Raw genomic sequence first — 13,693 nt, forward strand, 5'->3', positions numbered from 1 at the left:
TAGGCTGCTTTAATTCTGGACTTTGAAATCGTGACTTCAGTGAAAAGACTAATCATTCCAGTTGTACACATTTCTTTTTTTGTTAAACAAGTGTATTTGCCTGTGAAACTAATGGGAAACATTTATTTTTCTGTACAGCAGTGAGGGTTATCAGCGGCGTTTCTGCTCCATCACTGCTTTAAAGTGCAACACATACACAGTTTTAAAGGAGCACGACAGTCTAATTTATATGGATTTGGCTTACTTCCCTTCTTCCATTAGCAGCCCGCTGAGTTCACCAATGCTGCAGAACCCAAAGGACTGAATCTGGAAGAGACGACAGCTGCTGTGTGCTGCTCTGTATCAGACTCTGCTGAACCAACTCTCCGTCCCCATTCCTGAAGCAAAAGAGATGAGATTTATGACTCTGTTTTCAAAGGTTTTGTCTTTATTATATACCAGAAGACTTCAAAACTGTTCGACGGTAGAATGCTACAGTGTTGCAAACCATATCTTAAGACATGTTTGTCACAGACTTTATGATTTTGCAAAGACGTGGTATCTTGAAGGCTCACTAGATTTTTTTAGGTTGCACTCACATATGAAGTTAATTGGAAGTTGCAACATTGTTGCATTATTCATTTGGTTCTGTTTGCTTTCCCACTGCACTCTGTCAAGCGCACCAAAGCCTATCAAATGTCGCCATCAGACACTAGATGGGGCTGTGGCTCCAGTCAGTGCCCACTGCAATGCGGCCTAATGCTGCGCTATGACCCGAAAGTAAACAACAGGGAAGTTGAAGAATGGTATCCAGTAGCGAGGCGCAGGTGAGCCACGCTCAGCAAACCTATTTGACATCGTTTATAGTTGGCCAAATTCAACCCACAATGCACTGCTTTTTGGTTCACTTTCCTTGTTTGGTCCAGATCGCAATTCTCACCTACGGCTAACCAAACTTGGATGCAAACAGGGATCCACTTTTTCATTCGGACCAGAGTTCGGTTCTTTGCTGCACACCAGAGTTTGTTTGAGCATTCAGACCGACCCAAACCAAACAAAATATCTAACAAATTACACCAGATTTAGTTTCAAACTGACCAAAGAGCTGAGGTGTAAATGCACCCTTTTATTTATTTATTTTGTTCTATATTTTGTTTGTATTAAATGCACCCTTACTGTGAGTGTAGTGCTTGATGTTTCCCCTTTCCCTCCCTCTTCACTCTCTTCTCATCTGGCTGAATCCGCGATCAACACACCTGCCAGCCATCAAGCAATCACCTGTTCCTTGAAGAACCCTGCAATAGCCAGTCCCTGCCAGATGTGCCATTCACAGAACTTCAATCTGCCAGCACACCTCACACCACTTACACACCCTGCCAGATAGCCGCCTTCCCCACAGATCACTTCCCAACTCCCCAGCCATGGACCCCCACCAGCTGCCCTTCACTAACCCCCCTGACAGCTTTTTAATAAAATACTTTTAACACCTTAACTGTTGTTGGTCTGCACCTGGTTCTGCTGAAAAACTGACTGGATTTTTCACTATATTTTAATTTATTCAACATTTAAAGCAACAATATGTAACTTTTCCACCTTAAAATAGTTTCAAAGTTGACCTTAAAGTACAAAAACTTTCAACAGGGAGAACTGCGTCAAACTTTGACAGCGGGCTGAGGTTCTCTCGAGACCGGTACCGCTTTATGGCGGTAGTTCACACAGCAGCCTTCAGCAACAAAGCAGCTAGTTAGCCCGTCTCCGTACTGTTTGACACAATGGCTGAGGCTAAGAGACAGAAGGAAGGAAGAATGGGGATTCATGCACAGCCTGCTCGGACCTCTACCTCAGCAGCAAGTCAGTGTGGACAACAGGAACGTGAGGAATACAAAGGAGAAATCCTTCCTCCATATTATCCCCTATTCTCCCCTATGAGATAACACTTGTTATTAATTGGCGCTATACAAATAATGATTGATTGATTGATTGATTGATTGATTGATTGATTGATTGATTGATTGATTGATTGATTGATTGATTGATTGATTGATTGATTGATTGATTGATTGATTGATGATAGTGAAAAGTGAAGTCTGAGCGAAAAATTCTGCTGTTGGCACTGACACATACTGCTCCTCTGGAAAATATCAGGAGTTTTTCAGGAGTTAGAAGTGTGAAAGCCCTATATGTGAATACACTCTGTGTTTAACAAAGGTGCACACACAGACCTTTGGTGGGTGCCACAGTGCACCAAACTGAATTCCTCTATAACGCTGTTTTAAAGGCTTTAAAGGGTTTTTGATATTTTGAGTTTATTCTGGGGATTTGGACCTCATCTTTATTGACATTTTGATGCTTTTCTTTTAGGTTTAATCTCAACATTTTAACTTTATGGCTGACATTCTGACTTTTCAACATTTTGATTTGGTTATTGACATTTAAAACAAAATGAACAAGATGGAAATCCTTATTTGCCTTGTTTGTTTTCGTATGCGGTCCTGATCCACAACATTAGACTAAATGACATTTAGAGTTCATTCTCAACATTTTGGCTTTCTTCTTGAATTCAACAGAAAACATAAAATCTCACTCGTTTTTGAAGGCCTGCTACAACCCTACATTAACTGAACCCACTTATAAAATCGCAGAGTGGAAAAGCAGCAGCAGACTCTGCGGTGAAAGCTCAGTATCTTAACAGCACTCACTTGAATGGACTCATTTGTTAATGCACCAGAGAGCGCACACCTTAGAGGGGAGGAGGGGGGGTTATAGCCTGTATATACCTGACAAGATGTTCCTATTATATAAGTGTATGTTATCCCACACTGTGTGATCAAACATGCATTTGTCTGTTCTGGGCTTTGTCTTTGGAAAACACTGGTTTCCATAGCATTAATATGACTCACATTGTTATTCAGCGCTCTGCCTGCAGCCTTGAACGGATGGCAACGTTGCCTAAACAGAGCTTTTCCAGCAGAACAATATTCCCACAAGACCTCTGCAAGGATATGCAATGATGTTGCAGCTCTATCTGGAATCATGAGTGTTCCCTGCAGGTAGTGTAAAGGTCAGTGCGGATTTGACGTTGACTTCTCCACTCCGCCGCTCTGGTTCACATGCAGACAGCTCTTTGCTTTTTTAATTCTTACTTTTTCATTAACCTGAAAAATCCTGCTGATCAAAAAATATACAACTTTCGTAGGAAGTGATTCTAAAAATAGTCTCTCCATCTCTGTTGTGTTCAAATGCTTCAAAGCTCTTATACGGGAAGAGTGTCATTTCATTTGTCCCACGCTTTCAACTGCCCTCATCTTTGTTTGGCAAAGGCTCCCTCCAGTGGCTCCACGAGGAACGACTCTGTGTTTGGACTGTTACTTAACCAGCTTCATCACATTAAAAGTCAAGGAATGTCTGAGCATAGTTCATCATCATCAGACACCCTGACTTCTGATGACTAAGTGGTGGGTTGTGTTTGTTTTAAATATAATTATAAAATGTGTGTTACGTTATTTTATTATACTGAGTTTGTCTTCTTTTTTTCCTAATTAGTTTTTTTTTCCTTTTCCTAAAAAAATAAATAATAGGGTGCCTTAACCGTCGGAACACCAAACTCGACATCTTTAGCATGGAGCCGTCTGTCATCTCCAAATCCTCCTTCTCAGCTGCTGCAGACCCCTCAGGCATCTCCGATTCTTCTTTCTTCTCAGCTGCTGCAGACCCACTCAACATCACCCTCTCTGCAGACCCAGACCCCACCAACATCACCCTCACAGATGTCGATGATCAACACCGCATCTCCACAAACAGCTGAGGTGTTACAGGAGGATGAGTGAGCTGTACAGAACCCATCACTTGACTTTTATGGTGTGAAAACAGTTGTGTATCACCTGCACCACATAGCATTGTTTGAACTGGAGAAATGTGCTATGGATGTCAGTATCCTAGCCAGAGGCAACATGATTGTCTACAAAAGGTCTCTACATATTTTTATTGTAGGACCTTCAGCGACATCAGACAACACCTGTGGAATGACCTCTTTCTACCATCCATTCTGTATTTTTTAAGAATCAATTTGACTCCCAACAACACATTGGCTGTGACAGAAATGGCCGAGAATATTCCTGAGGATCTGGATCAATCACCTGATGACATTGCTGAAAAACGTGTTGAATGATGAAACTGTATGTGTTGACAACACTGTGACATATGCTCTACTGTGCATGGCGTACAACATCTAGAAAGTATTAGATGAGGATGAATGTGTGCTGATTTGATTGACAGAGAAAAACAACAACCAAAAAAAAAACAAATGTGTTCAAAGTAACTTAGTAATAGTAACTATTCCGACCTATGATTCCGACCCATCACATCCTGTCTGGGTCTTGCTAGCATGTGTAAAAGGCGTCGGGCCAGTGCTTCCGTTGAGCCCTGAGTTTGATTGTACATAAACAGCAAACTGTACAACTTACCGGAGCCCCGTCGTTCTCCCTCGCAGTCATCTTTGAGCTTCAATCAATTTTCGAGCCGCTTCTTGCGTGGATCACAATGACTGACAGACCGTGCTCTGATTGGCCAGAAGTCCGTTCGATTGCATTCAGGCTTGATTGCCTATCCTGTCCTGGGTAGCCCGGATGTTGCAAATTTTGTGAATTTTTCATCTTGAATATTTGGATCTGAATTTGACCAGTTGAATTTTTTCAACTTGAATTTGACAAATTGAATTTGAGTAACCTGAATCTTTTTAATGTTGAAATTATGACACTTGAATTTTTGGATCTGAACTATAAATTGTTGAATTCAGGACAAATACATTCAGATACATTGTTTTCAAAGTAAAATATTTCAATTCTATAAATTCAGTGGTGTTTAAATTTCAGTGTTTAATATTCAGTAGCTGTTAAAATTCAAATAATCATGTCTCTTATTTGCTTCCATGGTTATACCCTTGCTTGTGCGATAGGCATAGCACTTTGGGACTCCTGAAACAAACTGTGATATAATCTTCCTCTGGAAGTCCACATGTCACCATATTTTATTTCAATGCTGTCAAATCTCCTAGGTATGAACCTAAGGGAGGGACCCAGTCATCATTCTTGGATGTGAAAACAACACTCGCAATACAACACACGCTCCTGCAATTTATCCAACGAGTCATACAGCAAGAGTCGGGCATGAGCCGTTGTCATAGCCCCTATGAACACATTCACATCGGGTACTTTTGACCCCTTACCATCAGCATGTCATCAGTGCAACATCACCACCTCATCTCAAATGAAACAAAACTTTTCACATCATAATAATCACTGACCATTAGTTGTAGAAATCTGGCCGGTTTGGTGATCAGTTCACATGAAGGCATGTCAGTCCTCATGCTGAATCAGCTCGACAGCGAATTAAGGAGAAGTTTTTTTCAACTCCTAGCTGCCTTGTTGACACAGATTTTCACAGGATCAAGCCCAATGCCCTCTTTTACAAAATAGTCATCGATGTACTCCTGCTCAGGTGTTTTGACATGTCCGGGGTAACCGGAAGCTTCTTGCTTGCATTTTCAAAATGTCTTGACATAATCGTTAAACAATGTATCTGTCTTGTTGGGGAAAAGCCACACCTCGTCAATGCTCACAATTTGGTAGCCATTTTCAATGGCTTTTTGAAGCTCAAACAACACCCACCCACCAGACAGCAGTCTGTCACTCTCACTATGCAGGCAGTCATTGGTCTGATTTAAATCTTCACAACACTTTCTGCACAGAGTGAACATAAGCTTGTCATGACACCTGACTGGAACACTCCTTTTGGGTGGGGGGAGCACAGTACAATTAATGAATCGGAAATAGTTTTCAATGGAATTAAAATTCCTTTGACTAATCTCAGCGTGTCCAACAGGTCTGCACTGTAGGATACAGACGGGTGAAGTCATAATACCTGATTTTCTCATCATTTTCCACCTTGTGGTAGAGCTTCATGGCATTTGTACGACCTCCAAAAAGTGCCTTTATAGGGTCTGAGTGTTCAGGATTTTTTGGATTCTGACAAATGCTTGGACCTCAGGGCTCGTTTTTGTTAATCCAGCCCACTGACACTCCCACATCACCACAACCCGTACCCCATAGCGACTCTCCAAGGCAGTTATTTTAGTATTAAACTGTTGGGGAGAGGATTTGTAATGCTTATTACTTTACATTCGACACATCTGTGGAAAAGACAACCTGCAAATTCATAGCAGGCGTTGGATATTGCATGAAACCCATCCACAAAGTATTAACCAATCTGATGCTCATCATGATTTAGTGCATGGATCATCTCAATGTTTTCAGTTTGAGTCACATATTCCAACCATTGGATAGACACATCCAGTACTTATGTCTTATTCTGGTGGATGTATGCACCATACGTGAGCACCACTGTGTCTCTGGGAAGGAACAACGTTTTGAAAAAAGTCAAATACAACTCGATGGCGTATGGTAAAGGGTCAAGTTCTGTACACTTCAGGACTGTAAATCAAGCAAGCCGTGCACAACACTTCCACATCATTAATGCAGTACTTGCGAATCTCTGATTGAAGAACAAAGATTTCTTCATGCACTCGTACCATTTCATAAATACGACTTTCTCTCCGTCACTCATGTGGTCATAGCCATAGTATAAATTGTCTGGATATCTGCCTTTGTCTGATTTATTACCTGGTATATTGAATGTATGGACAAAGTATCCTTTCTCCAAGTCTTCAAAACCCCATGGCTGAAGGTGTTTGACAAGCGCATGGGTAGAAAACTGAACAAAATTATCCACCACTGTTTTTCTTTATGTAGAATCATCATGGACACTCTGCTGCCTCTCATTGTCACCATCAAATCACCCCGCCCCACCCCCTCCTCCCCAATCCACCAGTATGGCGCATAATTCTTATATTCAGGAGATTATTTGAGTAAAAACATGTTTCAGCATGTTGTTTTGTATCTTGTGTTTCAGTGAGTTCTAAAAAGAATAGAACACACAGCTCAGATTATGACGTCATAGATCAGAAAGTTCTAGAAGTTTAAAAAGTGAGCAGTTTGGTAGATCTCGGTCAGTTCCCCATCAGCACTCAGAGAGGAAACACACATTTGAGAGGAGAGAGATTTTAGTTGGAAACATTTGTTCGTTCTGAATTTTAAAACATTTAAACTTGAAGGTTCGTTCTCCACCTGAGAAACACCTGACCGTGTAAACATGTCAGCAGGTAAGACTCAACCATCTTCACCCTGATGCTGAACATGGTCTCACACACTGAACATACTGTCTTCACACGTTTTCTCTCCACAGTCACCTTCAGCACACCTGAGCTTCACACAGGTGAAACTCTGTTCAGCAGCTCGTCTGCTTACTCCGTTCTGGAGTTTATCGGTGAAGGCTGCTTCGGCAGAGTGGCCAAGTGTGTGAACATAGTCACCAAAGAGACGGTGGCAGTGAAGATCCTGAAGGAGGTCGCTGGTTTGATCCTGGACTCTGAGAAAGAGGTGGATTTTTAATGAAGTCAAGTTTTCATCAGATTGTGTCTGCTCCATCAGAGGACGTACAGTCTCATGAACTGTTGTCATGTCTCCTCTTTTCTGACCAGGTGTCCATGTTAGAGGTCATCTCTGTCCTCAATCCAGATCACACCAACCTGGTGAAGTTCTTCGAGAGGTTCGACTACATGGGACGGACGTGTTTGGCATTCGAGATGCTCGACACCAGTCTGTACGACCTGCTCCAAGAATTTGGCTGGAGACCTCTGTGTCTGAACGCCATCCGGCCCATCACAGAGCAGGTCTGATTTAACCACATATTCATTAACATTCTGCATAACTACTACTACTCATCATTGTAGAAACCATTAACCCTAAAGCCCGCTCAGCATCACATGGAAATCCAAACTTTGTCTTTTTGTTTCGTCCCTGCAGCTGCTGGTCGCTCTGGACGCCCTGAAGGGTCTTCGTATCTTGCACATGGATATCAAACCTGACAACGTGATGGTTGTCAACAAGCAGGACCAACAAATCAGAGTCAAATTAATCGACTTCGGTGCAGCCATCACAGCTGATGAAGTCAAGGTGGGGCTTAAAGTTCAGCCACGTGGATACAGGTAGGTTCCTCCTGCATGGCTCAGATGTTCATTTAGCACAGTTTGTGTTGTCCAACATATTTCTGACTTTGGCTCTGGTCTTCGTCCTCAGGGCTCCAGAAGTCGCCCTCGGCCTTCCTTTCACTGAGGCTATCGATGTGTGGGGGGTGGGCTGCGTCCTGGCCTCCCTCTACCTGGCTGAAAACCTCTTCCCAGTCGACTGTGACTATCAGATGGTATGTCAGCTCCCCCAGACACAGAGCAGACCTGATGCAGAGTGTTAGCTCACATGATTTATGTGTTTCTTTATGTGTGCAGATGAAGTCCATTGTGGAGGTTGTTGGTCAGCCGGAGGAGCAGCTGCTCCGTGCTGGGATTCATACCAGGTTCTTCTTCACTGAGGAGAAGGAGGAGGCAGCTGGTGCTCCATCATGGAGGCTTCTGGTACAGTTACCATGTTCCTCTTTGTCTGAGAAGATTCATATTTCATGTAAACTCTTTTAAAATGTTTCTCATATTGATTTTGATCCTTTAGACGCCTGAAGAATTCACAGCCATTAATAATATTGAAGTACAGGAGCAGGACAGCGCGGTGGAGCTGCCGAGCTCTCTGGATGCTCTGGTTCATGTAGGTACTCTCTGATGTGTTCATGAACATCCATCAGCACCTCTTAATAATTTGTTTCTGAGAGCTGCTGGCTCAATCAGCTCACCTCAATGTGTTTTCAAATCCAGATGTATCCAGAAGAGGGAGCTGCTGAGCTCCAGGACAGGTTCCAGTTTGTGGATCTAATGAAACGTCTGCTGCATCTTAACGGGGATCAGAGAATCTGTCCCCGACAGGCTCTGCAGCACCCGTTCATCAGCACGTCTCACCTGAGCCAGCACCCTGACAGAACACACCTGTGAGTGACTGTGTGTGTTCACACTGCTCGTATTAAACACAGGAGCTCTGATGGACTGCTGCTTTATTGATGGACTGATTTTCTGATTGTTGTCGTTCTTTCTCCTCTGTGATCAGAGACATGATGGGTACCAAACAAAATCCTGAGCAGGTCTCAGACTCTGGATCCTTTGCTCTGCCCACTGGTCCCACTGAGGAAGCTCCGCCCTCCTGCTTCATGGATGGAGACAAAGACTTGGTCTCTTATGAAGATGACCCCCCCACAGGGTCATGTGATGGGATACCAGCCATATACTCCTATGAAGCCAGTTTAGCCTTCTGGCGCTTTTATGGAGCACCTCAGCTCCTCTTCCTGGAAGAAGCTCCAGATGTAGATCTGACTGAAGGAGAAGAACCTCATAGCTCCTGTGAAGAAGATCCAGAAGCTTCTGATGGAGGACTGTCCTCTCTGTCCAGTACCCGGTCTTCAGATGGAGGACTGTACTCTCTGTCCAGTACCCGGTCTTCAGATGGAGGACTGTCCTCTCTGTCCAATACCTCGTCTTCAGGCTCCTCGGATGATGATTCGGTGTCTTGCTCTCATATCAGAGCCTCCTGTAAAGAAGCCCCGCTTCCTGGATCACCAGATGGAGGTGTACCTCCCCTTCCTGATAGTAAAGGAGGTGATCCCACTGACTTCTCTGCTGCAGCCTCGGCCTCCTCAGGACGCAGCCAAAAAGTGCTGAAGAGAATTGGCAGATTCTTTCGGGGAATCACAGCTTGCTTTTGTTGTTGCTGTCGTGCTGAGGAATAAATGATGATAATTATTCTTCAAGTTTCTTTTTTCTCTGCTGTTTATTCATACATGCTTCATTGGTTTCCTCTTTGAAATATAAAGTTTGAAATGTGCTGAAATAAAACTAAACTAATCTTCTTTACTTGCAACAAAGTCAGCCGTGAAAAAACACCAACTGTTTATAAAATGTGTTCTGATGACAATAACAAACAAATGTCAACCTTTGTCAACATTTGAATGACACTCATACGTTTCTCAAACTTAAATTTACAATCACGAACATACAGTCAGGATTCCTGTGGTCATGGTAACAGCTTAAAAAAAACTGCAATTGCATTGAAGTTTTTAAGAAATAGTGAATTAACTTCATGAAAAGTCCAGCCTGTCCTAAAATTACAGACTTTTTATGTACATTTCAAGAAAAATATGATTTGACTCCAGACAGAGACTTTATTTATTCACTATAATGGTATCAGTTCAATAACTGGCTCAATTTACCCCAAATCATTTGGCTCATTTTTCCCCATCATCATCATTGAGAGGAAAAACATGGCGCTCTGATACAGTAACAAACACTGAAGCTATAAAAGGAGCCGGCTAAATGGCTACATTTCTGACAATGTTCAATGCCTGAGACCGTACAAGTGTGTAATGCTTTTCTGCAAAGTCGGCAATATTTACACTTATCTCTTTTTTCCTTGCTGTCCGTTGTCTGAGGATAGAGGTGAGAAATTATACAGCAGGATGTGTGATTGTCTGCTTGACTGCACCGTTAAACAGTTGCTATGTTTACTTGAGAACAAGATTTAAAGGAAGAATGTGTGACTTTTACATCCAGTAGATGTTTTCCTTGAACACCAGCCTGAAACCAAAACAAACTGCCTTTCAACAAACCTCTGCTACACTGAATCCTCCTCTCCCCTACGTTGCAATCCACAGTGACACACCAACCCCTCGCGTTTACACATAGGAGTTATCCTTTTGTCCTTTTCTCGAGCTGCATTGTTGTGTTAGCAGGCTAATGGTAGCGCTCTTTAGCTTGCTCGTAGCTTCACATTGCATGGAAATTAAGACAGAATGACCATGATCTAAAAATGCTTATGTGACATCCAAATAAGCAGTGAGTACAGTATGTTATTCATCTTTCCTCTAGTCCCTCACTTAAACAGCTTTTATACACAAGGGGATGAGATAGCCTATGTTGGATTTCTGCTAAATGTATGTGTAAAGTGTCGCACATTCTTCCTTTAAAGACCATTCAAACCTCTAAAAGTTCCTCTCTTCAGTATTCTGTTTGCTCTGATCTTGATCTCTGATCACAGCAGCCAAATATTTTCACAGTCAAACAAAAAAATGGTTTGAAATGAAGCCACTTTATTAACTTAACACACATCCTGCAGTGAGTAATGTTCATGTGGACATAAAAGCACAGACTTGTCTTTACATGGATATCTCTTCATACACAGTAGATAACTAGTTATACAGAATCACAAAACAAAACCAAAAGAAATGACGACGTTATGGTCAAACAGGAGTAAACTGAATCTCTACAGGAGGAAAGAACACTGTCAAAAACAAATAGGACGAGCCCACTAAACTTTATAATGTTCTGCTCAAATGTTTGATCTACTGCTATACATACACCATCAGAGTGGCTTTATGTTGGCATGCATGTCTAGGGTCAGACACATCTCTGTATAAATCTGCTGATTTGAACAGTATGGCATCATTGCTACTGAATGGAAAGCACTACATTAAAACTAGCCTGCTCAATAACATAAAAGAAGAGGACACTGTGTACTGGTTAGGGAGAGACAATTATAGAAGTCACTGCAAAGATAAAGTGAAATCCATGAACATCATTTTGCTCTGAGAGAACTGTGAACCACGGTGGAGTTATTTTTCAGTTTCATTGATCCCTGACACTCTCTGAATCTCATCCAGTCGTCTAAACTAAAGTCTCCCCGGTAATAGACATATCACAATATACAGTAAACAATGTTTAACACATCCACTCTCTTCCAGTGATGTCTGATAAATGTCACAGTTGAAAGTTGATATTTAAAGTCTGGTTTATAAGTTAAAAATGACTGAATCATATAAACAAGTGTATATTTGATGTGTAATGCTGGAGGAGGTATAGGGGGTTAAGGTGGGGTTAAGGTGGGGGTACGTCTGATCTTCTTTCTCCAGGGGGGCTGTTAGAAGGCGAGAGGGGGCGAAGACGTCCGCTGATACTGGAAGACAGAAAGAAGATATCAATTTATTTATCACAAATGATCCATGTGGTTTACCGAGCTTTTATTTTGGAAACAAAAGAGTAGAAAAAACCTTCCCTCTACTCAGATTTATGACGACCTAATCTCTTTTTACAGATTCCTTCTAGAGCATTGAGTGAGATCAAGTGGACTGAGTATCTCAGGGTTTGTTCAGGTTTTTTATGTATACAGTTTTTGTGTTTGTGAATGTAAACATCATATCCCGAGTTCAGGAACAAGGACTAGCACTCGGATTTTGAGGAACCCAATTTTGAAACCAGAGAAGTCCCAAGAAACAGGATACTGTGTACACCTCACCCCGGTTTCTGTCAGCTATTAACTACCTGCCCAGGTGTGACGCATCAGCTAAACAAACATGGCGGACCCTGTCCCACGAGTCACGGCTGCACATCTTTACCCATCGCTCCCTTGCCCTACAGTGGCAGTGACAGACTGACACCAGTCAGAGGTGAGGACATGTTTAATATTTGCTGTTGCGCTCTCCTCCCGTTACCTTACACCAGGTAGACACTCTACATCTGCAATGCAATGTCTGCATGTAAAAGTGCAAACATTGCAGATTTAAAAAATTGCCTTGGTTTGTGTTGTAAAAAAACATCATAGCAACTGAGCAGATAAAATGCAATTACAGCGATCGCAATGAAATGACGGACTGAAGAGAGAGAACAGATTTTAAAATTTGACAGCTGCAGGATGATTGGTCGAGAGAGGTTGTGGCAGAATCTGGTTGGTTGATTACTTAAAGAGTAAACGCCCATAATCAGCTGATCACCAGAGCTGAGAGACGGAGGGAGTGGAAGAGTTAAATGAAGGAAGAAGAATGAATGTGTGAGAGAATAAAAACAATCCTCCTGCTTGAACTTAAGCTGAGCTCTATTTATCGTGTATTCAGGGATATGAATAACCAAGTTTTTCTGTTTGCATGTTAACGCCATATCCCCAATATGATCAAAACCAGGATACGTCCATGTCTGGGATAAGTCCACGTAAAGGCATTATTGAAAATCACCAGATGTTTAATAAATGCCTGTTTATGTTTACCAAACACCTGGAGATCGAGATGAAATTTACCTTTTTGGCTTCCCATACATGTTTACATTAAACAGCGAGAGTACAAATCTATAATAAGTTGTGCATGGTTTCATATAGTTCCTGAAACTCTCAGTGAAACACTTTTAGTTCAACATTTAGCCCTTTGACAACAAAACATTTCCCTCACCTTGCATGACATTTAGATGATAAACTAAAGTGACATTTCCTCTGTACAGATGTGACTGTGTGAAGAAAAAGGCCCTGAAGGATTTGTGTTGAACAAGATTTGCTACAATGGCTCCGAAAAGAAAGACAAAGAACAGCGACAGTGAGGGGGAAACAAATCACAGAGATGCCCTGGAGGTAACAACAAAGAGAGCGAGGAACAACACAGCAACATCCTCACATCCTTAGTGGGAAAAAAGATGCAGAGATCTCACACTCCAAGAGGGCATGTTTTCTTGTTCAAAGCTGACATTCAATAAAACCAGAGATAGATACTTTATGTTAGAAAGTCACATGTTGTCCCGTCTGAAGGTCAGTGGTGTCAGTGATCTAGTACGCTGATGTTACATTATCAAAGCCAGGCCAGAGAAGCTGCACCTACACTTTATATCTCAGTGTTGTCTGTGTAGTAAAGGTAA

The 13,693-nt window shown here is 42.0% G+C and overlaps 2 protein-coding genes across 2 annotated transcripts in view; both read right to left on the reverse strand.

Annotated features, from left to right (window-relative positions):
- Positions 1-13,693, reverse strand: part of dpp7 (dipeptidyl-peptidase 7) — a 196,202-nt gene that overhangs the window by 140,146 nt on the left and 42,363 nt on the right. The window lies entirely within an intron of this gene.
- Positions 11,096-13,693, reverse strand: part of stxbp1b (syntaxin binding protein 1b) — a 28,804-nt gene continuing 26,206 nt past the window's right edge. Inside the window, exon 20 of the mRNA XM_061037439.1 lies at positions 11,096-11,975. The gene's annotated coding sequence lies outside the window, so the exon portion shown is untranslated. The remainder of the gene's footprint in view (positions 11,976-13,693) is intronic.

Source organism: Labrus mixtus, chromosome 5, assembly GCF_963584025.1.
Source record: "Labrus mixtus chromosome 5, fLabMix1.1, whole genome shotgun sequence".
NCBI lineage: Eukaryota > Metazoa > Chordata > Actinopteri > Labriformes > Labridae > Labrus > Labrus mixtus.